Genomic DNA, 18,785 nt, shown 5'->3' on the forward strand with positions numbered 1-18,785 from the left:
TTATACTACCTAATACTATTCTAATGTATTTTGTGCCTGAACTGTTTTAAAGATGACCTTATCATACTTATGTGCAACTAAAATATATTTATATTAAAATTTAAAAATTTTTCTAGCCATCATGTTCTGTTAAAAATTTTCCTCTAGATTAAGATATTATTATGACTTTCTATAAAATGGATGAAAATAGCGTAAATATGTTTTTCATAGATTGTTAAACATAAAATTGAAATTTTTACTAGAAATTCCTATTTTAATTACATAGATAGCTGCTTTCCCTTCAGATAGTTTCCAGGTATTTGGATGAATTGTACTTAATGCAAGACTGAGAATGGGTTCAGCATCAATTTTGTTCCTTTTGTTCATTTTTATAAATGAGAATGATAGCAGATCTTGTGATATAGCAGTGTCACTTGACTCTGTCATATGCCAAAAATCACACAGTGATCTATGATTTACCAAAAAGAAAGCCATCTTTTGGTTGACAGCTTGATTAAGTCCTCTAAGTCTGAATCAAAGAGTCAGAAGCTACCCCAGTGTGATAACATGACCTTTCTTAGATTGTGACAGGTAACACTGTATAAAATAACCACACACATGTGCCCCCTTTCCTAGTGGTTTGTGAGCCTCATGAGCACAGGGAGAATGTGATATCTATCTTTGTTCCCACAGTGCTACATAATATCTGTCACATAGTAGGTGCAGCTTAAAATTAAATTTATACATTGTGGTTTGCTTTGTAGTAATTTTTATTATCTCTGAAGGTAAATAAATTTAATAATAGATTTCACATGAGCCATAAGTCAATTAGATAGCTGCCTATATATAAAAATACTGATAATTTTTTTTTAAGAAAATCCTCTCATTCAGAGATGGAAGCAGTAATTCCTGCATTATTTTACTAGGAGTATCATATTGAAGTACCACAGACTGGGTGGCTTAAATAACAGTCATTTATTTTCTCAGAATTCTGGAAACCAGAAGCAGGAGAGTAAAGTGTTGACAGGATTGATTTTTTTCTGAGACCTCTCTTTGGCTTGCAGATGACTGTCTCTTCCTGAGTGTTCACGTGGTCTTTCCTTCGTGCAAGTCTGCATCCTAATTGCATCTTCTTATAAGCAGGCTAGCCATACTGAATCAAGCCCCATCTTACTGATACCATTTTAAATTAATTACTACTTTAAATGCTTTATCCTCTGATACACTCAGTCATCTCTGACTCTTTGAGATCCTGGAGACTGTAGCTCACCAGATTCCTCTGTCCATGGAATTCTCCAGACAAGAATACTGAGGTGGGTAGCTATTCCCTTCTCCAGGGGATCTTCCCAAATGAGGGTTAGAACCAGGGTCTCCCGCACTGCAGGCAGATTTTTTATTGTCTGAGCCACAAAGGAAGCCTTTAATTTCCTCTTCATAGGCTTTATCCCCAAATAGAGTCAAATCCTGAGTTACTAGGGGGTTAGAGCTTCAACTTATAAATTTGGAGGGGCCACAATTCAGCCCATAATAATGCCTAATTAATAAAATGTATGAATTTTACCTTAATTTTATCTTTGTTTTTACTTTTTGATTGAAATCTTATCCACCCCTCCCCCCCCCCCCAATCCTCACTCAAACTACTGAGTTATTTTATGCTAGGGCCAATTCTTAATTGTTTCAGACTGCAAAGGAAATACCTTTTTCATCTTCCTGTGCCCTTGTTCTATGCCTGCAGATCTAATTACTAACTGTTATCAAAATTGCTGTTGTCAGTGGGAAACCTTTCTGTTTCTAGGTGTATATAAACACTGATCAAAATAAATATAAATATATAGTTTTACAAAGAACCTGCTAGAAAACTTTACCATGGAACAGATTGTATTCATTGTTTTGTTATTTTTATGTGCTCATCTGCTATTCTAGTTTATAAGTTACTGGAGGTCGGGAACCTATCTAATTCAACAAACTGAGAACCAAACAGTGCTTATAATATGCATAGTGTCATCTCTATAAGTCTTGAATGAAGAATGATCAGTTAAAAATCCTGTCCAAGGTTTTACTGCATTTCAACCGATTATGTGTTGATATTCCTTTTAGTTGGTGTAAATCTCCTCCAGACTTTTGGTGAGCATAAACGAATTGAATAGTAATTCGATTTTATTTTTGTGTTTAGTAAAGAATGTTCTCAACATCCAGATGTGAGAAAATAATGGGATAAAAGCGTAAAGTTTGAGCCTTTTGAGTTTTCTGTCCTTTCATGTTCAAAGCAACTGATGCTTTAAATCTATTTCCTCAATTTCAGTCATTGTAAGTAAATGTCAGTGTTTCAGGGGAGGAAGCATCTTGTTCTATTTAGAACTTCTTTTCCTGTGTAGGAAGCTGCTTTTTTCCCCTTTATTCCCTCTTCCCAGAGAATTGTCTTGTATACCAACAGACCTGTGTCTTGTCTTTTTCTATTTGCTGATTCATCTAACCAACTACCTACGTTTAAACTTCAGAACCAGCTGGGAAATCACAGTAGCTGGCTGTGATACTGAAAAAGCTTGTCTGTTTCAAATTTCTAAGACGGATGGCCAGTTCCTGTAGCTATCTTCCTCGTTTGATCAGACATACCCACTGGAGGTGACAGGGCCGTAGTGATCAGTACTGCTCTCATTGTGACAATTAGCTTCATTTTTATTGTCCTTCAAGTGTGAGTTATATGTGTTCATGGATAAAAAGATGAGAAATCATTTTTACATATATATATATCAAATAATATTAATGCTAAAAAAATTTAGAATATAATGTTAGCTAAATAGACTCCATTCTATGTGGTTATCTGTAAAGAAGAATAAAAATCAATTATAAATTAAAGCCAAAATGCTTTCTGAATACAAAACATGTACAGTAGGCTAGCATAACACAATAATAAAATTCAGATAATTTTCTAACTATAACCCAGAAATGTTAAAAGTTCAATCTTCATCTTCCATATACAAGATTGCCTATATTTACTGATGTATTTTGGTTGATAACCACCAAACATGTTCTCAATGAAGTGGAGAGAAATAAATCCAAGAGATATATTCTTAAATGTAGGCAAAGTATATTTATCTTTTTGCTCATGAACTCGGTCCAGGAAATTTATGGTTCCAAGCTTTTATAAAAAGTTATCTAAAATAAAATTAATCTATAAAGACTTGGGAGCAAAAGAAATAAGCCTGGTTAAACCATAAAGCTTTGATTAAAAGTAAACAATTGTGTATGTATGTCACATATAGAAAATATCAGTATTGCTGTTTGTGTAACTATCTTACATTTATAAACTTATTTCCTAAATATTTATTTTAATAATCATGACAGCCCTATTAGTTAGATGTACTATTTTCTGTGTGAAAAAAAAATTGAGTTTTACAGCAGTAAGTCAGTAGCCCAAGATCACACAGTTAGAACAAAACTTGAATTTCCATTTACTGAGTTTAGTGCATCCCAGCTTTCTCCCGTGTTGCTGTTGTTCAGTCATTCAGTTGATTCCGACTCTTTAAGACCCCATCCTTCACCATTTCCTGGAGCTTGCTCAAACTCATGTACATTGAGTTGATGATGCCATCCAACCATCTGGTCTTCTGTCTTCCCTTTCTCCTCCTGCCTTCAATCTTTCCCAGCATCAGGGTCTTTTCCAATGAGTTGATTCTTCGCATCACATGGCCAAAGTATTGGAGCTTCAGCTTCAGCATCAGTTCTTCCAATGAATATTCAGGACTGATTTCCTTTAGGATTAACTGGTTTAATTTCATTGCAGTCCAAGGAACTCTTGAGAGTCTTCTCCAACACTACAGTTCAAAAGCATCAATTCTTCTGTGCTCGGCCTTCTCTGCATTTCAGCTCTCACATCCATGCATGCCTACTGGAAAAACCATAGCTTTGACTAGATGGACCTTTGTTGGCAAAGTGATATCTCAGCTTTTTAATATGCTGTCTAGGTTTGTCATAACTTTTTTTGTTTTTTCCCCACAAGGAGCAAGCATCTTTTAATTTTATGGCTGCGGTCACCATCTGCAGTGATTTTGGAGCCTGAGAAAATAAAGTCTGTGACTGTTTCCATTGTTTCTCCATCTATTTTTCATGAAGTGATGGGACCAGATGTCTGATCTTGATTTTTTGATGCTGAGTTTTAAGCCAGCTTTTCCACTCTCCTCTTTCACCTTCATCAAGAGTCTCTTTAGTTCTTCTTTGCTTTCTGCCACAATGGTAGTGTCATCTACATATCTGAGGTTATTGATTTTCTTTCATGAGTAGCAGCTAAAATGTTTTTTTAGTTTATTTTTGAAAATCACCCTTAAAAATGTGATAACGCCAAATGTCCCTTAAATATTTTCTTCCCCCATTTATTTGCCCTACTCATCATTTCATAAAATCATAGAGCTGAAAGAGACCCATGTTTCATTTTGTTTATGAGAAAGAAACTAAGAAAAACAAACATATGTGTCCTAGATAATACAAATAATTGTTGGAAAATTTCAAATATGATTTAGCTTTTCCAATCCCCATTTCGGGGATTCTCTCAATGAGTTCCTAGCAAAACATATAATCATCCAGATGTATTTATTGAAATTCTGCTTACTGACGTCGTAAAAAACTTTGTCATTTTTTCTGACATCTAAATGCCTTATAAATCAGCTGGAAAGATATAAAATATGAAATAATTAATAAAGTGATTGCCACTGACCATATGCTCACTGATACACTTCAGAGAAAGCGAATAACAGTTTAGGATATGGTGGTAAAGGACCCTAAGTGAGGAGGCTGATCTTAACTAAACACTTCAAAATAGAATGATTTCTGATGGAATGTGGGGAAAAAGAGAATATTAGGGGAGAATAACAGTCTGACTTTAACCTGTATGCTATGAAGTTTTTATAGATATTCCATCAATTTGTTAAATTTATTGTTATTACAAAATGCAGGCTCTGGTCTCTGGTGATGGCTGTCAGATGGGATGTTGAGCTGAGCAGGGGTAAAGTGGACAAGTAGCTGATCAGTGTATGAAGGATGTACAAGATATGGTTCAGTGTTTAGCTAACAGCAAAGAGAGGTTGGTTTCCTTCTCTTATATCTGTGAAAACTTTGTTTTGTGAAAATAGACAAGGGAATTATCAAGGAGGTAAATGGTGCCATTCCAAAGGTTGTAGTACTAGACAATTAAATAATAGATGGAATAGCTAGTTTTCCAAAGATGTACTAAGCCAAGAGTGATTATGTAGTCAGTATGACTGATTTCTTTGGTGGTTCCTGTTAAGAACAGACCCAAAATACTAATTTTAAAAAATAGGTTGCTAAAACGGAAATTTGTTGGTCTCATAGGAATGTCTACAATGACTGTCAGGAGTCGGTAAAGATATGAAGGAGATTCAGTCTGGAATATGGCCTGAATTGATGTGGGAAAGGAAACTGGGCTGCCAATCAAATGGAGGAGAAACTGACAAGCATATTCTCTAGACTTCATTGGAATTTCTGTTGTTGGTTTCAGTAAGGTTTAAGTTACAATGGAATTCAGTCTCATTGTTGTCCCTAAGTTTCCTTTAGAGAAAACAATAAAAAGTACTTATTTTGGTCAAGCAAACCAAAAATAAATCACAATATCTAAAACTTAAAGAGATGGAATAGTCTTCCCAGCCTGCCCTAGACCTGAAACTTGTTACATTGTCCATCCAATATATTAAAGAACATGATCTCCATCAACAGGAATTGGATCACCTTAAATATATGTATAATGATCAGTCTTTTTCTTATTCTTGACATGGTCTGCAGATAAAAGAGCCTATGAACCTACAAGGAGTGAAATTTAAACACTGAAATGAAAACAATGATAGCAATAGGAAGACCCTAAAGGGTTTCAGTTTTATTAGAATCACGATAGATTAATGAGTTAAGAGAAGCCAATTGCAAACAAAAAGCAGAGAATAAGTTAAGATGCATTTAGTAAAAGGCCCAGGGTTTTACAAAGAAAATAAATGCATTTAAAGTAAAATCAAAGATTATTATAAAATGTTACACAACTATATCCCCCCCAAATATTAGGAAATAAAGGAAAAAAGATACTAACAGGGTGAAATTGGAAAGTTAATACGATTACATTAATAACTAAATTGCTGCTACTGCTGCTAAGTCGCTTCAGTCGTCTCCGACTCTGTGCAACCCCATAGACGGCAGCCCACCAGGCTCCCCCGTCCCTGGGATTCTCCAGGCAAGAACACTGCCATTTTCTTCTTCAATGCATGAAAGTAAAAATTGAAAGTGAAGTCACTCAGTCGTGTCCGACCCTTAGCGACCCCATGGACTGCAGCTTACCAGGCTCTTCCGTCCATAGGATTTTCCAGGCAAGACTACTGGAGTGGGTTGCCATTGCCTTCTTCGCTAACTAAATTGATACCTATTTAAAATAGCCATTACAAATCAGCAGACAATACTAGAGTTTGCAATATAATGACTTTTTAGTCTATTTTTTAAAAGTATGAGCAGCAGATAAATGTATCTTGACAGGGTAAAATAATAAAATTTCTAAGAATATTTAGGACATGCTATAACTAATTATTGGACTTCCCTGGTAGCTCAAACAGTAAAGCGTCTGCCTACAATGAGGGAGACCTGAGATCAATCCCTGGGTCGGGAAGATCTCCTGGCAAAGGAAATGACAACCCACTCCAGTACTCTTGTCTGGAAAATTCCATGGATGGAGGAGCCTGGTAGGCTACAGTCCATGGGGTCGCAAAGAATTGGACACGACTGAGTGACGTCAATGTCATGTCATGTCATAACTAATTATTAGTTTTTGCTGAGTGCATTTTGCTAAAAATGCTCTTGGAAAAATACTTAGATGGTAACAGGCTCAATATTGCAATCTTTTCAATAAACTAAGGGAAGACTTGCATTTTAAAATAGAATGGAGAACTCACATGACAAGAATATTCTTTCAAAGAGCTGGTCATCATGATTTTGAAGGGAAAAGTTAATGATTTTTCACCCTGGCTACAGTCTGGCAAAACTAAATCACAAAAATTTATGAATACACAAAATTAAAATGTAAAACTAAAGTAATAGAAAAGTGGCAAGACGAAATGTAAAGATGGGGAGAAAAATAATGCTAAACTTTTATTCCTAAATATTTCAGGAACTCATTAGGAAGCAAATATTGGGAAGTATTGAAGATTTTAAAGCAAAAGTAGTAAATAGAACATGAGAATAAAGAACACTATTGTTGGTGGTGGGCTATGTCTATATTGTTGGTAGTGGGGTGCGGATGTGTGTGTGTGTGTGTGTGTGTGTGTATGTGCGTGCTCATGCATGTGAGAGAGAGAGAGAGAGAGAGAAACTCAGTACCCAAAGGATAACAACCAACAGGGTTTTGTGGCTAGATTTAAAATAACCACAAGTTGATCTGTTAAGCTTGGTGGTAAGACAACCATGTAGTTTTAAAAGAACACCCATCCTCTATAGGGTCATGTACTTTCTTTCAGGTATTAACGTGCATAATTGTGGATTAGTAGTGTTCTTAAGATTTGGCATTGCATGGCTCATTATGACAGAATCATCAAATCATGGATCAAATCACACATCTAGTTTAATAAGTCTAATATTTATATTGTGTGATATATAAAATGTAGCTGCACTTTGGGATACTAGGATATCCAGAGACACCTTTCAAACTACACTAAGAAAACACACTGCACTGTAGTTTTATAAATCTTACATGCTTACTGAGAATAGTGAGACTAAAATGGAATTTGAAAATAGAGGAATAAATTTAAAAATGCTTTGGATTCAATAAAGTGATTATGATATAAGAAAATAATTTAAAAAGTGGGATTGAAAGGGAGGATATGTATATGGGAGGTAGACTCCCAAGAACACTGAAAGGACAGATTTTTAAGTGTGCAACCATGGAATATTTGTAATGAGCCTGAAATATCTCCATGAGCATAGAGTGGGCCTATGGATTCAAGTGGATCTTTGAGAACATAGAAAACAATATGCTATCCTGTATCAGCATCATTCATGCATTTCTTAAGATTCATTGATCTCTGTCTCTTTGCTTGCTAGTTATGAAAAAAGAAGATGCAGAAACAGATGAAAAAGAGTTCCAAGAAAGTATGACTATTCATTTCCATCCTTTTTTTTTTGCCTCTTACATTATGGATGGCTTAAAGATGACCAAGTGAGAGACTGCAGAAGCATCAGGGTGCAAAACCGTATCTGTTATAAAGGAAAAACAAAGAAAAGGAAATGTGTCTTGACTATTGGTGAAGCAACTATTGCTTCAAAATATAATTAAATTTTATGATAGAAGAGGAAATTTGAACTTTGACTCCTTGAGACACTTTTCAAAGGATTATTCTTGACTTTTGCCTGTACCTGTATAGACTCAAGTACTCCAAGTGGTTGCCTCAGGCTGCCTGAGATCATTCCTGCCTGTGAATAAGTAGCACCGAACAACAGCGTTTACTAATATCCTACCTCTACTATGTTAATGCAGTTATAAACAAGAGAAAATACTCAAGGTCAGTATTTTGACAAGTTGTAGAAAACCAGGCAAACCTCAGTCTAGACAAGTAACTACTATATCTTCCAATTCAATGGAATATCAGGTTGTCTGTGATGAAGTGGTGTTGCTAGGCAACAAAGGTAGTCCCTGTTGCTCTTGGTCAGAAGGAGCTGCTGCTGTGGAAAATCATTCACCAAACCTGTATTGGTCTATAAATAGCTAGTACCTACCACTGTCCAACTAAATGGTCATGAATGTGAAAAAATGCTGGGAGATAGTGAAGGGCAGGGAATCCTGGCATGCTGCAGCCCAGGGAGTCGCAAAGAGTAGGACACGACTTAGCGATTAAACCACCACCACCACTGTCTTCCTGCTGAGGGTCACAAATGATAGCAGAACCTATTAATAATATTTAACAAATGAATATTGGGTTTTGAGGAAAATTATTCTGAGGAGTCAGTCAAGGGCTTCACAAACTACAAAGGAATCCATCCACCCAAAAAAAAAAAAGTTTAATCATTCCTGACTAGAGACAATAAGGAATTATATAAAATCAGAATTTGATTAGGAAGGTCAGAAACATTACCTGTCTATATAGATATCATCCCTACCATGAAATATTGAGGTTTAGCCAATTTAAAAATACTAATGTGATGGGAATTCTCCATCTGTCTTTATTAGGGAACACGTGCAAGGTCAAAGCAAAAGTCAAATTCTAGGTGATGTCTGATTGTGTTTTAGCATTTTCTGCAAGTGTTTTCCTAACACTAAGTACTGGATTCCTTGATACCATTTCAGACATGCCTGTCATCATGTACTGTCTTCAAATATTTTTCTATATTATTGAATTATCAGATCAAACATTAATATCTCATTACTTCTCATTTTGCTATCTCTGCTGCTTTTTACACTTGTCAATATTAATGATCTTTCTCTTTTGGATATGCTCCTGATAATCTTAAGGGAATATTATAAATATTAAATTGAATATCTTTAAATATACTTTGTTTTGCTTTTTGTCTTATGAGTCTCATTTCTTTTTTTTTTTTTTCCATTTATTTTTATTAGTTGGAGGCTAATTACTTTACATCATTGCGGTGGTTTTTGTCATACATTGAAATGAATTAGCCATGGATTTACATGTATTCCCCATCCCGGTCCCCCCTCCCACTTCCCTCTCCACCTGATCCCTCTGGGTCTTCCCAGTGCACCAGGCCCGAGCACTTGTCTCATGCATCCAACCTGGGCTGGTGATCTGTTTCACCCTAGATAATATACATGTTTCGATGCTGTTCTCTTGAAACATCCCACCCTTGCCTTCTCCCACAGAGTCCACAAGTCTGTTCTATACATCTGAGTCTCTTTTTCTGTTTTGCATATAGGGTTATCGTTACCATCTTTCTAAATTCCATATATATGTGTTAGTATACTGTAATGGTCTTTATCTTTCTGGCTTACTTCGCTCTGTATAATGGGCTCCAGTTTCATCCATCTCATTAGAACTGATTCAAATGAATTCTTTTTAATGGCTGAGTAATATTCCATGGTGTATATGTACCACAGCTTCCTTATCCATTCGTCTGCTGATGGGCATCTAGGTTGCTTCCATGTCCTGGCTATTATAAACAGTGCTGCGATGAACACTGGGGTGCACGAGTCTCTTTCAGATCTGGTCTCCTCGGTGTGTATGCCCAGAAGTGGGATTGCTGGGTCATATGGCAGTTCTATTTCCAGCTTTTTAAGAAATCTCCACACTGTTTTCCATAGTGGCTGTACTAATTTGCATTCCCACCAACAGTGTAAGAGGGTTCCCTTTTCTCCACACCCTCTCCAGCATTTATTGCTTGTAGACTTTTGGATAGCAGCCATTCTGACTGGCGCGCAATGGTACCTCATTGTGGTTTTGATTTGCATTTCTCTGATAATGAGTGATGTTGAGCATCTTTTCATGTGTTTTTGTGCCATCTGTATGTCTTCCTTGGAGAAATGTCTGTTGAGTTCTTTGGCCCATTTTTTGATTGGGTCATTTATTTTTCTGGAGTTGAGCTGGAGGAGTTGCTTGTATATTTTTGAGATTAATCCTTTGCCTGTTGCTTCGTTTGCTATTATTTTCTCCCAATCTGAGGACTGTCTTTTCACCTTGCTTATAGTTTCCTTTGTTGTGCAAAAGCTTTTAAGTTTCATTAGGTCCCATTTGTTTATTTTTGCTTTTGTTTCTAAAATTCTGGGATGTGGGTCATAGAGGATCCTGCTGTGATTTATGTCGGAGAGTGTTTTGCCTATGTTCTCCTCTAGGAGTTTTATAGTTTCTGGTCTTACATTTAGATCTTTAATCCATTTTGAGTTTATTTTTGTGTATGGTGTTAGAAAGTGTTCTAGTTTCATTCTTTTACAGGTGGTTGACCAGTTTTCCCAGCACCACTTGTTAAAGAGGTTGTCTTTTCTACATTGTATATCCTTGCCTCCTTTGTCAAAGATAAGGTGACCATAGGTTCGTGGACTTATCTCTGGGCTTTCTATTCTGTTCCATTGATCTATATTGCTGTCTTTGTGCCAGTACCATACTGTCTTGATCACTGTGGCTTTGTAGTATAGTCTGAAGTCAGGCAGGTTGATTCCTCCAGTTCCATTTTTCTTTCTCAAGGTTACTTTGGCTATTCGAGGTTTTTTGTATTTCCATACAAATTGTGAAATTATTTGTTCTAGTTCTGTGAAAAATACCGTTGGTAGTTTGATAGGGATTGCATTGAATCTATAGATTGCTTTGGGTAGTATAGCCATTTTGACAATATTGATTCTTCCAATCCATGAACACAGTATATTTCTCCATCTGCTTGTGTCCTCTTTGATTTCTTTCATCAGTGTTTTATAGTTTTCTATGTATAGGTCTTTTGTTTCTTTAGGTAGATATACTCCTAAGTATTTTATTCTTTTTGTTGCAATGGTGAATAGTATTGTTTCCTTAATTTCTCTGTTTTCTCATTGTTAGTGTATAGGAATGCAAGAGATTTCTGTGTGTTAATTTTATATCCTGCAACTTTACTGTATTCATTGATTAGCTCTAGTAATTTTCTGGTAGAGTCTTTAGGGTTTTCTATGTAGAGGATCATGTCACCTGCAAACAGAGAGAGTTTCACTTCTTCTTTTCCTATCTGGATTCCTTTTACTTCTTTTTCTGCCCTGATTGCTGTGGCCAAAACTTCCAAAACTATGTTGAATAGGAGTGGTGAGAGTGGGCACCCTTGTCTTGTTCCTGATTTCAGGGGGAATGCTTTCAATTTTTCACCATTAAGGGTGATGCTTGCTGTGGGTTTGTCATATATAGCTTTTATTATGTTGAGGTATGTTCCTTCTATTCCTTCTTTCTGGAGAGTTTTAATCATAAATGGATGTTGAATTTTGTCAAAGGCTTTTTCTGCATCTATTGAGATAATCATATGGTTTTTATCTTTCAATTTGTTAATGTGGTGTATCACATTGACTGATTTGTGGATATTAAAGAATCCTTGCATTCCTGGGATAAAGCCCACTTGGTCATGGTGTATGATATTTTTAATATGTTGTTGGATTCTGTTTGCTAGAATTTTGTTAAGGATTTTTGCATCTATGTTCATCAGTGATATTGGCCTGTAGTTTTCTTTTTTTTGTGGCATCTTTGCCTGGTTTTGGAATTAGGGTGATGGTGGCCTCATAGAATGAGTTTGGAAGTTTACCTTCTTCTGCAATTTTCTGGAAGAGTTTGAGTAAGATAGGTGTTAGCTCTTCTCTAGATTTTTGGTAGAATTCCGCTGTGAAGCCATCTGGTCCTGGGCTTTTGTTTGCTGGAAGATTTCTGATTACAGTTTCAATTTCCTTGCTTGTGATGGGTCTGTTAAGATCTTCTATTTCTTCCTGGTTCAGATTTGGAAAGTTATACTTCTCTAAGAACTTGTCCATTTCTTCCAAGTTGTCCATTTTATTGGCATAGAGCTGCTGGTAGTAGTCTCTTATGATCCTTTGTATTTCAGTGTTGTCTGTTGTGATCTCTCCATTTTTGTTTCTAATTTTGTTAATTTAGTTCTTCTCCCTTTGTTTCTTAATGAGTCTTGCTAATGGTTTGTCAATTTTGTTTATTTTTTCAAAAAACCAGCTTTTAGCTTTGTTGATTTTTGCTATGGTCTCTTTAATTTCTTTTGCATTCATTTCTGCCCTAATTTTTAAGATTTCTTTCCTTCTACTAACCCTGGGGTTCTTCATTTCTTCCTTCTCTAGTTGCTTTAGGTGTAGAGTTAGGTTATTTATTTGACTTTTTTCTTGTTTCTTGAGGTAGGCCTGTAATGCTATGAATCTTCCCCTTAGCACTGCTTTTACAGTGTCCCATAGGTTTTGGGCTGTTGTGTTTTCATTTTCATTCATTTCTATGCATATTTTGATTTCTTTTTTGATTTCTTCTATGATTTGTTGGTTATTATGAGTCTCATTTCTATATAATGTAGGTAACTATAGTCCTCAGTTCATGACAAACTAGAATCATTGGTCTGTTTTATGTGAGGTTATCAATTTTCCACTCTAGCCCCTCCTTCCAGCCTCTGTCACCAATAGGAACCCAATCTAATGTGTTTAATATCTGACTTCTGTATGGGGATACTATATGTGATAACAGTGTGTTAGTTTAGAAAAGTGAGACTGTGTTATATTCTTGTTTTCTTTCTCACATTTTTCTATGTAAAGTCATATCTTTAGAACCTATTCATCCTGATCTATAACACATGCATAATGACTTGAGTAATTTTGATCGCCATGTAGTGTACTGCTCTATGCTTCTAACATATGAGCTTCCCACCCTCCACAAATTACCATGATTAACAGTCATATCCATGTCCTCCATGGATATGACTCATATCCATGGGCCTATGGGAGAGAGTCCCTGTGGACACACTCAGAAGTGGTATTGCTAGGTCAGAAGGAATAGGTTGCTGTGTTATTTTTCAGAAAGGTTGCAATTGTCAAAACAGAGTAATTTATTAAGGCTTTATTTCACCATGAATTTTTTTATTAAACTTAATAGTATTGAGCATATAAAAAACTTACCAGTTTCTATGGAAAAAGGTAGAATCCCACAGGCATTTCTCTGATCATATTATCAGTTGATCATATTATTCTTACATCAAAGCTACATAGGATCTCCTTTTGTGATATATGCCTATATATATATTTGGACCATTTTTCTGTTGTGTTTCCTATAGTTTCTTTGATAACTAATGAGAATTCCTGGTAATGTTAGATATATTATTCATGTTTCTGGTTTAGGCCTCCAGTGGGTTCCCCTTTAGAAGGTTTTTCTGTTGTATTCTTCATTGAATAGAAACTTTTAATTTTGATATAGCTGTTATACTATTTTTTTATGCCTTTGGTTTGTGTTTCTGCATTTTATTGGAGAAATTTCCATCCCAAGATCACAAATATATTCTCATATATTTTTACTGTTTACCTTATAGTTTTACCTTTCCACTCAGATACTTAATTAATCTGGATTTTATTCTTCTATGTTATTTGAAAGAGGGGTTGCATTTTAGTTTTTCCTATCAGAGAGCCAGTAGTACAAACTTAATCAATTAAAAATGATCTACTTATTCTCTCACTGATCCCTGATGTCACAGCTATCACATAACACTACCCTCTTGTTGTTCAGTCACTAAGTTGTGTCCAACACTTTGCAACCCCATGGACTGCAGCACACCTGGCTTCCCTGTCCTTCACTATCTCCTGGAGTGTGCTCAAACTCATGTCCATTGAGTCAGTGATGCCATCCAACCATCTCATCCTCTGTTGGCCCCTTTTTCTCCTGCCCTCAATCTTTCCCAGCATCAGAGTCTATTCCAATGAGTTGGCTCTTCACATCAGGTGGCCGAAGTATTGGAGCTTCAGTTTCAGCATCAATCCTTCCAATGAACATGCAGGGTTGGTTACCTTTAGTATTGACTGGTTTGATCTCCTTGCAGTCCAAGGGACTCTGAAGAGTCTTCTCCAGCACCACAGTTCGAAAGCATCAGTTCTTCAGTGTTGCTTCTGGGCATTATTTTTTCCCTGATTTTATGTGTCTGTTCCTGTACCAGTACCATGCTTTTTATTGCTGTGGTATAGTATGCGTTAAAAAGAATACATTAAAATTTTTCTTCTACTTTCTCAGAAATTTCTAGGAAGACAAAATGTTTATTGACTGCATTTTTCCATCAATATAAAATTTGCTATATTCAAGTATGCAGAAAAACAACACATTAAAAAAAACTTTATTGCCCACTTTATGGCATGTCAATGTATAATTGTGCTCTGCATTGGAACCACTCACCACTGGTATTTGGTATGTTAGTGTAGGAACTGGCAGCAGTATTTTAATATTTGATTTAGAAAAAAATATGAGTATTGAAGCTCAGCCAGCCCCATATTCCTCCACAGTCTTTATGTTGTCCATCACGTCTCAAGAACTTAATGTAAGATAGTTCATTAGCTCTTAACCAAAATCCTTTATAATACTCTATTTTTTCTTTGCCAATCCTACTCCTTTTTTTACCTCTACTAGCAAAAAGTATATGAAAGGCTTTGATAAATGTGAAGGTTCTTATATGTTACACTGTCAATATAAAGAGTGGTGTTTGGGGGACTTCCTTCATGATCCAGTGGTTAAGACTCTGCTCTTCCAATACAGGTGACTCAGGTTTGATCCCTGACTAAAAACTAAGATCCCACATGCCTTACAGCACAGGCCCTCCCTACCAAAAAACAGAGTAATGTTTTATAGATAATAATAGCAATAAAGCTTTGTGTTTATATAATGCTTTATAAGTTTATGCAGTAAGAATGTATTCCTCCTTTACTGATGAGAACGCTGACTCAAAAATTTTTCTTATCCTAAATTATAAACAAGGAATCTGAGACTTAGTGTGGTTCTCTTACTCTTCTGAGATACTAGGGCTGAGTGAGAGGCAGAATAAGAACTGGACCTCAGATCTCTCCTTCTTTAGCATGCTGATGCCATTTCATTGTTTGTACTGGCAGAGAAGCCTTGTCTACTCCAGCAAACCACAGAGACCCCTATAATCCACTATAGGTTGCATTAAACTAGTACCTCTGGGTAAGGAAGATAACCATGCATAATGTTTTTATGCCTGATTTATAAAAGAATATAGTATATCTGTCAGGCAAACCAGATTGTGGGTAACAAGAGCATTAATAATCCTCTATTGGCAATATTGTTCTAATATTACCAAGTATTCACTCTCCTCCTTAAATCCTTTTTTCTCCCTGGCTCAGCTTATGTCATACGTTCTCTGGATTTACACACTTCTGCCAGATAAAAGCTTTCTCTCACAGACAAAAGTTGGCAAACACACATATCGAGACAAATGCAAGAGGTACTATGGCATTTGTGAGGCTCAGAATATTAGGAACATATGATCACTGGTGATAAAGAAAAACTAAAAATGTGCACATTACGCCCCAGTTTTCTGAAACTGTGATGTGGGAAGATGAGAAACCTTTGATTTGTTGCCTCTAAGAACTTTCTCACCAAAATGAAGATAACAAAATAATTTAAATACATCTAAATATTTTAAATATTCATGAAGAAATGAATGATAAGATAAAATTTATTTTTCATGTTCTTCATTACATCATATATATACAGTACATTTTGTATATATACATACATATATATATATATATATATATATATATGTGTATATATATCTCCTAGGGACAAGGCTGAGCCCCTGCACCTTTGTAGTAATCTCTATTACCACTGTCTTTACCTCAATAATTCTTTCCCAGGAGTACTTCTGGGCCCTATGAAAATACAAATAATGTAGCCTCTTAACACACATCTCGTAACACTGCTATCTATTTTATATATTACTTTCGCATTAATTCTTATGTCAAACAATTCCACTGAAGATTTTCCTTCCCTAACTAAGGTTTCTGAGCCTGTGAACTGCCCAAGGACAGATTTTGATGACCTAGGCACATTCACCATGCCACTCTGCCTGTTTTTTTTTTTTATGACTATGCCTCTGTTATGTATGGTCGGCTTTTAATTGCTCCAGAGCCTTCAGATAACATGTCAGCAGAGTACATTTCTAACAGGTTTATCCAGCAACATCAAATGCTTTATGTGTGTCCCAAACAAGATCCATTTATATCCACCCTAGTCAAAATTCATTTGCTTCAACTTTTATTATATTTAAATGTTTGACATCAGAGCATGACTCAAGGTATAATGATGGAAAAAGGAATTTACAAGCATTTCTTTGCACAGTTCTGATAGGCACAAATATGAGTTGCCATGATTTAGTAAGTTTCGTCTACCAACAACACTTCAAATTTCAATCGTCAGTGTATTAGCTGTGAGTATTTAGCTGTGAGTACTTATTGGGTATGAACTTGGAAGCTAGCTCTCACTGTACAAATCACTACATATGTAACAAACGCCTTTAGATGAGGGACCAATCACATCACTTCTTTCTAAGTCTGTCAGTGATGGGTCACTGCATATCTGTTAATTTGCTTCACCCACAGAAGCAAAAAGTACAGTTCAGTTATTTCCTTGTCTCCCAATGATAAAACCCATGTGACATTTTACAAAAATGGACATTCAGAAGAGGAATCGAAGTGTAGCAAACAAATGATGAATGATAATGCTGGAAGTAAAATATGAATTGAACAAAAATGGATGTGTAAAGAAATGGCTGACCTGGCATGTTGACATGACCCTAAATGGAGACAGTCTATGTGAGAGCCAGGACTTAGCAAAGGGGAATTTTATATAAATGAAGAAAGTGGTTGTGACAAAAAGGATAAAAACTCTCCAGAGGAACAATGCAGCCAAAACACTTCACATGAAAGCAACTCCTGGAGTTATTTCACAACACTGAAATCACAAAGGATAAAATGTCAGAAGCATATTCAAAGTTGGGAAGAAGCATGATGGTTCTCCAAGACTTAGGAAAAAAATGGTAGCTCCCTATCCTGTTATGTGACAAGAAGAAGGCTAGCACTGTTCAAGCAACCACTTGATAGGTTTTTTTAATGTAAAATAAAGCACTGTAATTCTCATTTTTTCAAGTAAGTGAAATTTTTCACTATAAATATATAATAATTTTCCATTAAAATGTATTAATGTTTTAAACTAACATTAACAGAATTTTTAATGTTCCAACAAAATTTTTGAAAGTCATAGAACAATTTGAATTTTCCTTTTTGATTGTTGTTATGATCACTGTACACAGTTTCAGTTTATATGTTCATTTTTGCAGTCCTATACTGTGCAAAATGAGGAATACACACACACACACACACACACACACACACACATGTGAATGTGTGTATCTGTGAGGTGGTGGTGTGTGTGTATTTTGGGATATAAAAATGACAAATCTTTTCCAGTAAAATTTAGATGTAAAGTTTATAAAATATAAAATGACTAAGCCCACATATATTTTATATTCAAGTTATAGATTACTAAAAAAGTCATGAAAAGCAATATTTTTATTGACATGATTATATTTATAAAACCTTAATTGGAGCTTCTCAAAGTTTATCTTTCAATTCAAATGTTTTCAATAGAGTTTTAAAATGGTCATATAACTAAGTATTGAGCTCATATCTCTTTGCCAAATATACCAACCTCGCTGGCGAGTGCACCTATATGGCAGTATAGTGGCAAGCACTTTTCAAGCCCTCCTGCCAAAAGGAACAGTAAGTGGTTTCAACAGTGAATTTCAGCCACTCATATGGAATACAATGCTGCAATCCTTTGCCTTCTAGAAACAGGATCTTTAACACATTTTGCCTGCTGTGATTCTGTGACTCAGTTATCATACAGATATGAACAAACCATACTGAAAAATGGAATGTATATTGCAATCCATTGTGCAAATAAAATGTCACATTTTCCTTGATATTGAAGTTTTGTAGAGCAAGATATGACCAATCTATTTTCAGGGTTAAGGCTATCAAAAGTTGTTCGTTTGTATAAATATTTGCTACTTTAAAAAGCACACACACAAAAAACAACAACAACCCAAACCCTCTTGTGGTACTGAAATCTTGTCCACATGTATAGTGAATGCTGCTTAATCAAGAGACTGGAGAATGGAAAGTTCAAACCACTCTAATATTCTTAATAACCCACAGTTACTCTACATTAGTCTTCAAATGTTAACGTTTTGCAAAAATAGGCACCAATAAAATTGCTTTTAATACAGTTCTTAATGAATTAGAAGACATTTTAAGATATTCTTAATGAGGA

This window comes from Odocoileus virginianus, chromosome 19 (assembly GCF_023699985.2).
Source record: "Odocoileus virginianus isolate 20LAN1187 ecotype Illinois chromosome 19, Ovbor_1.2, whole genome shotgun sequence".
NCBI classification, from domain to species: domain Eukaryota; kingdom Metazoa; phylum Chordata; class Mammalia; order Artiodactyla; family Cervidae; genus Odocoileus; species Odocoileus virginianus.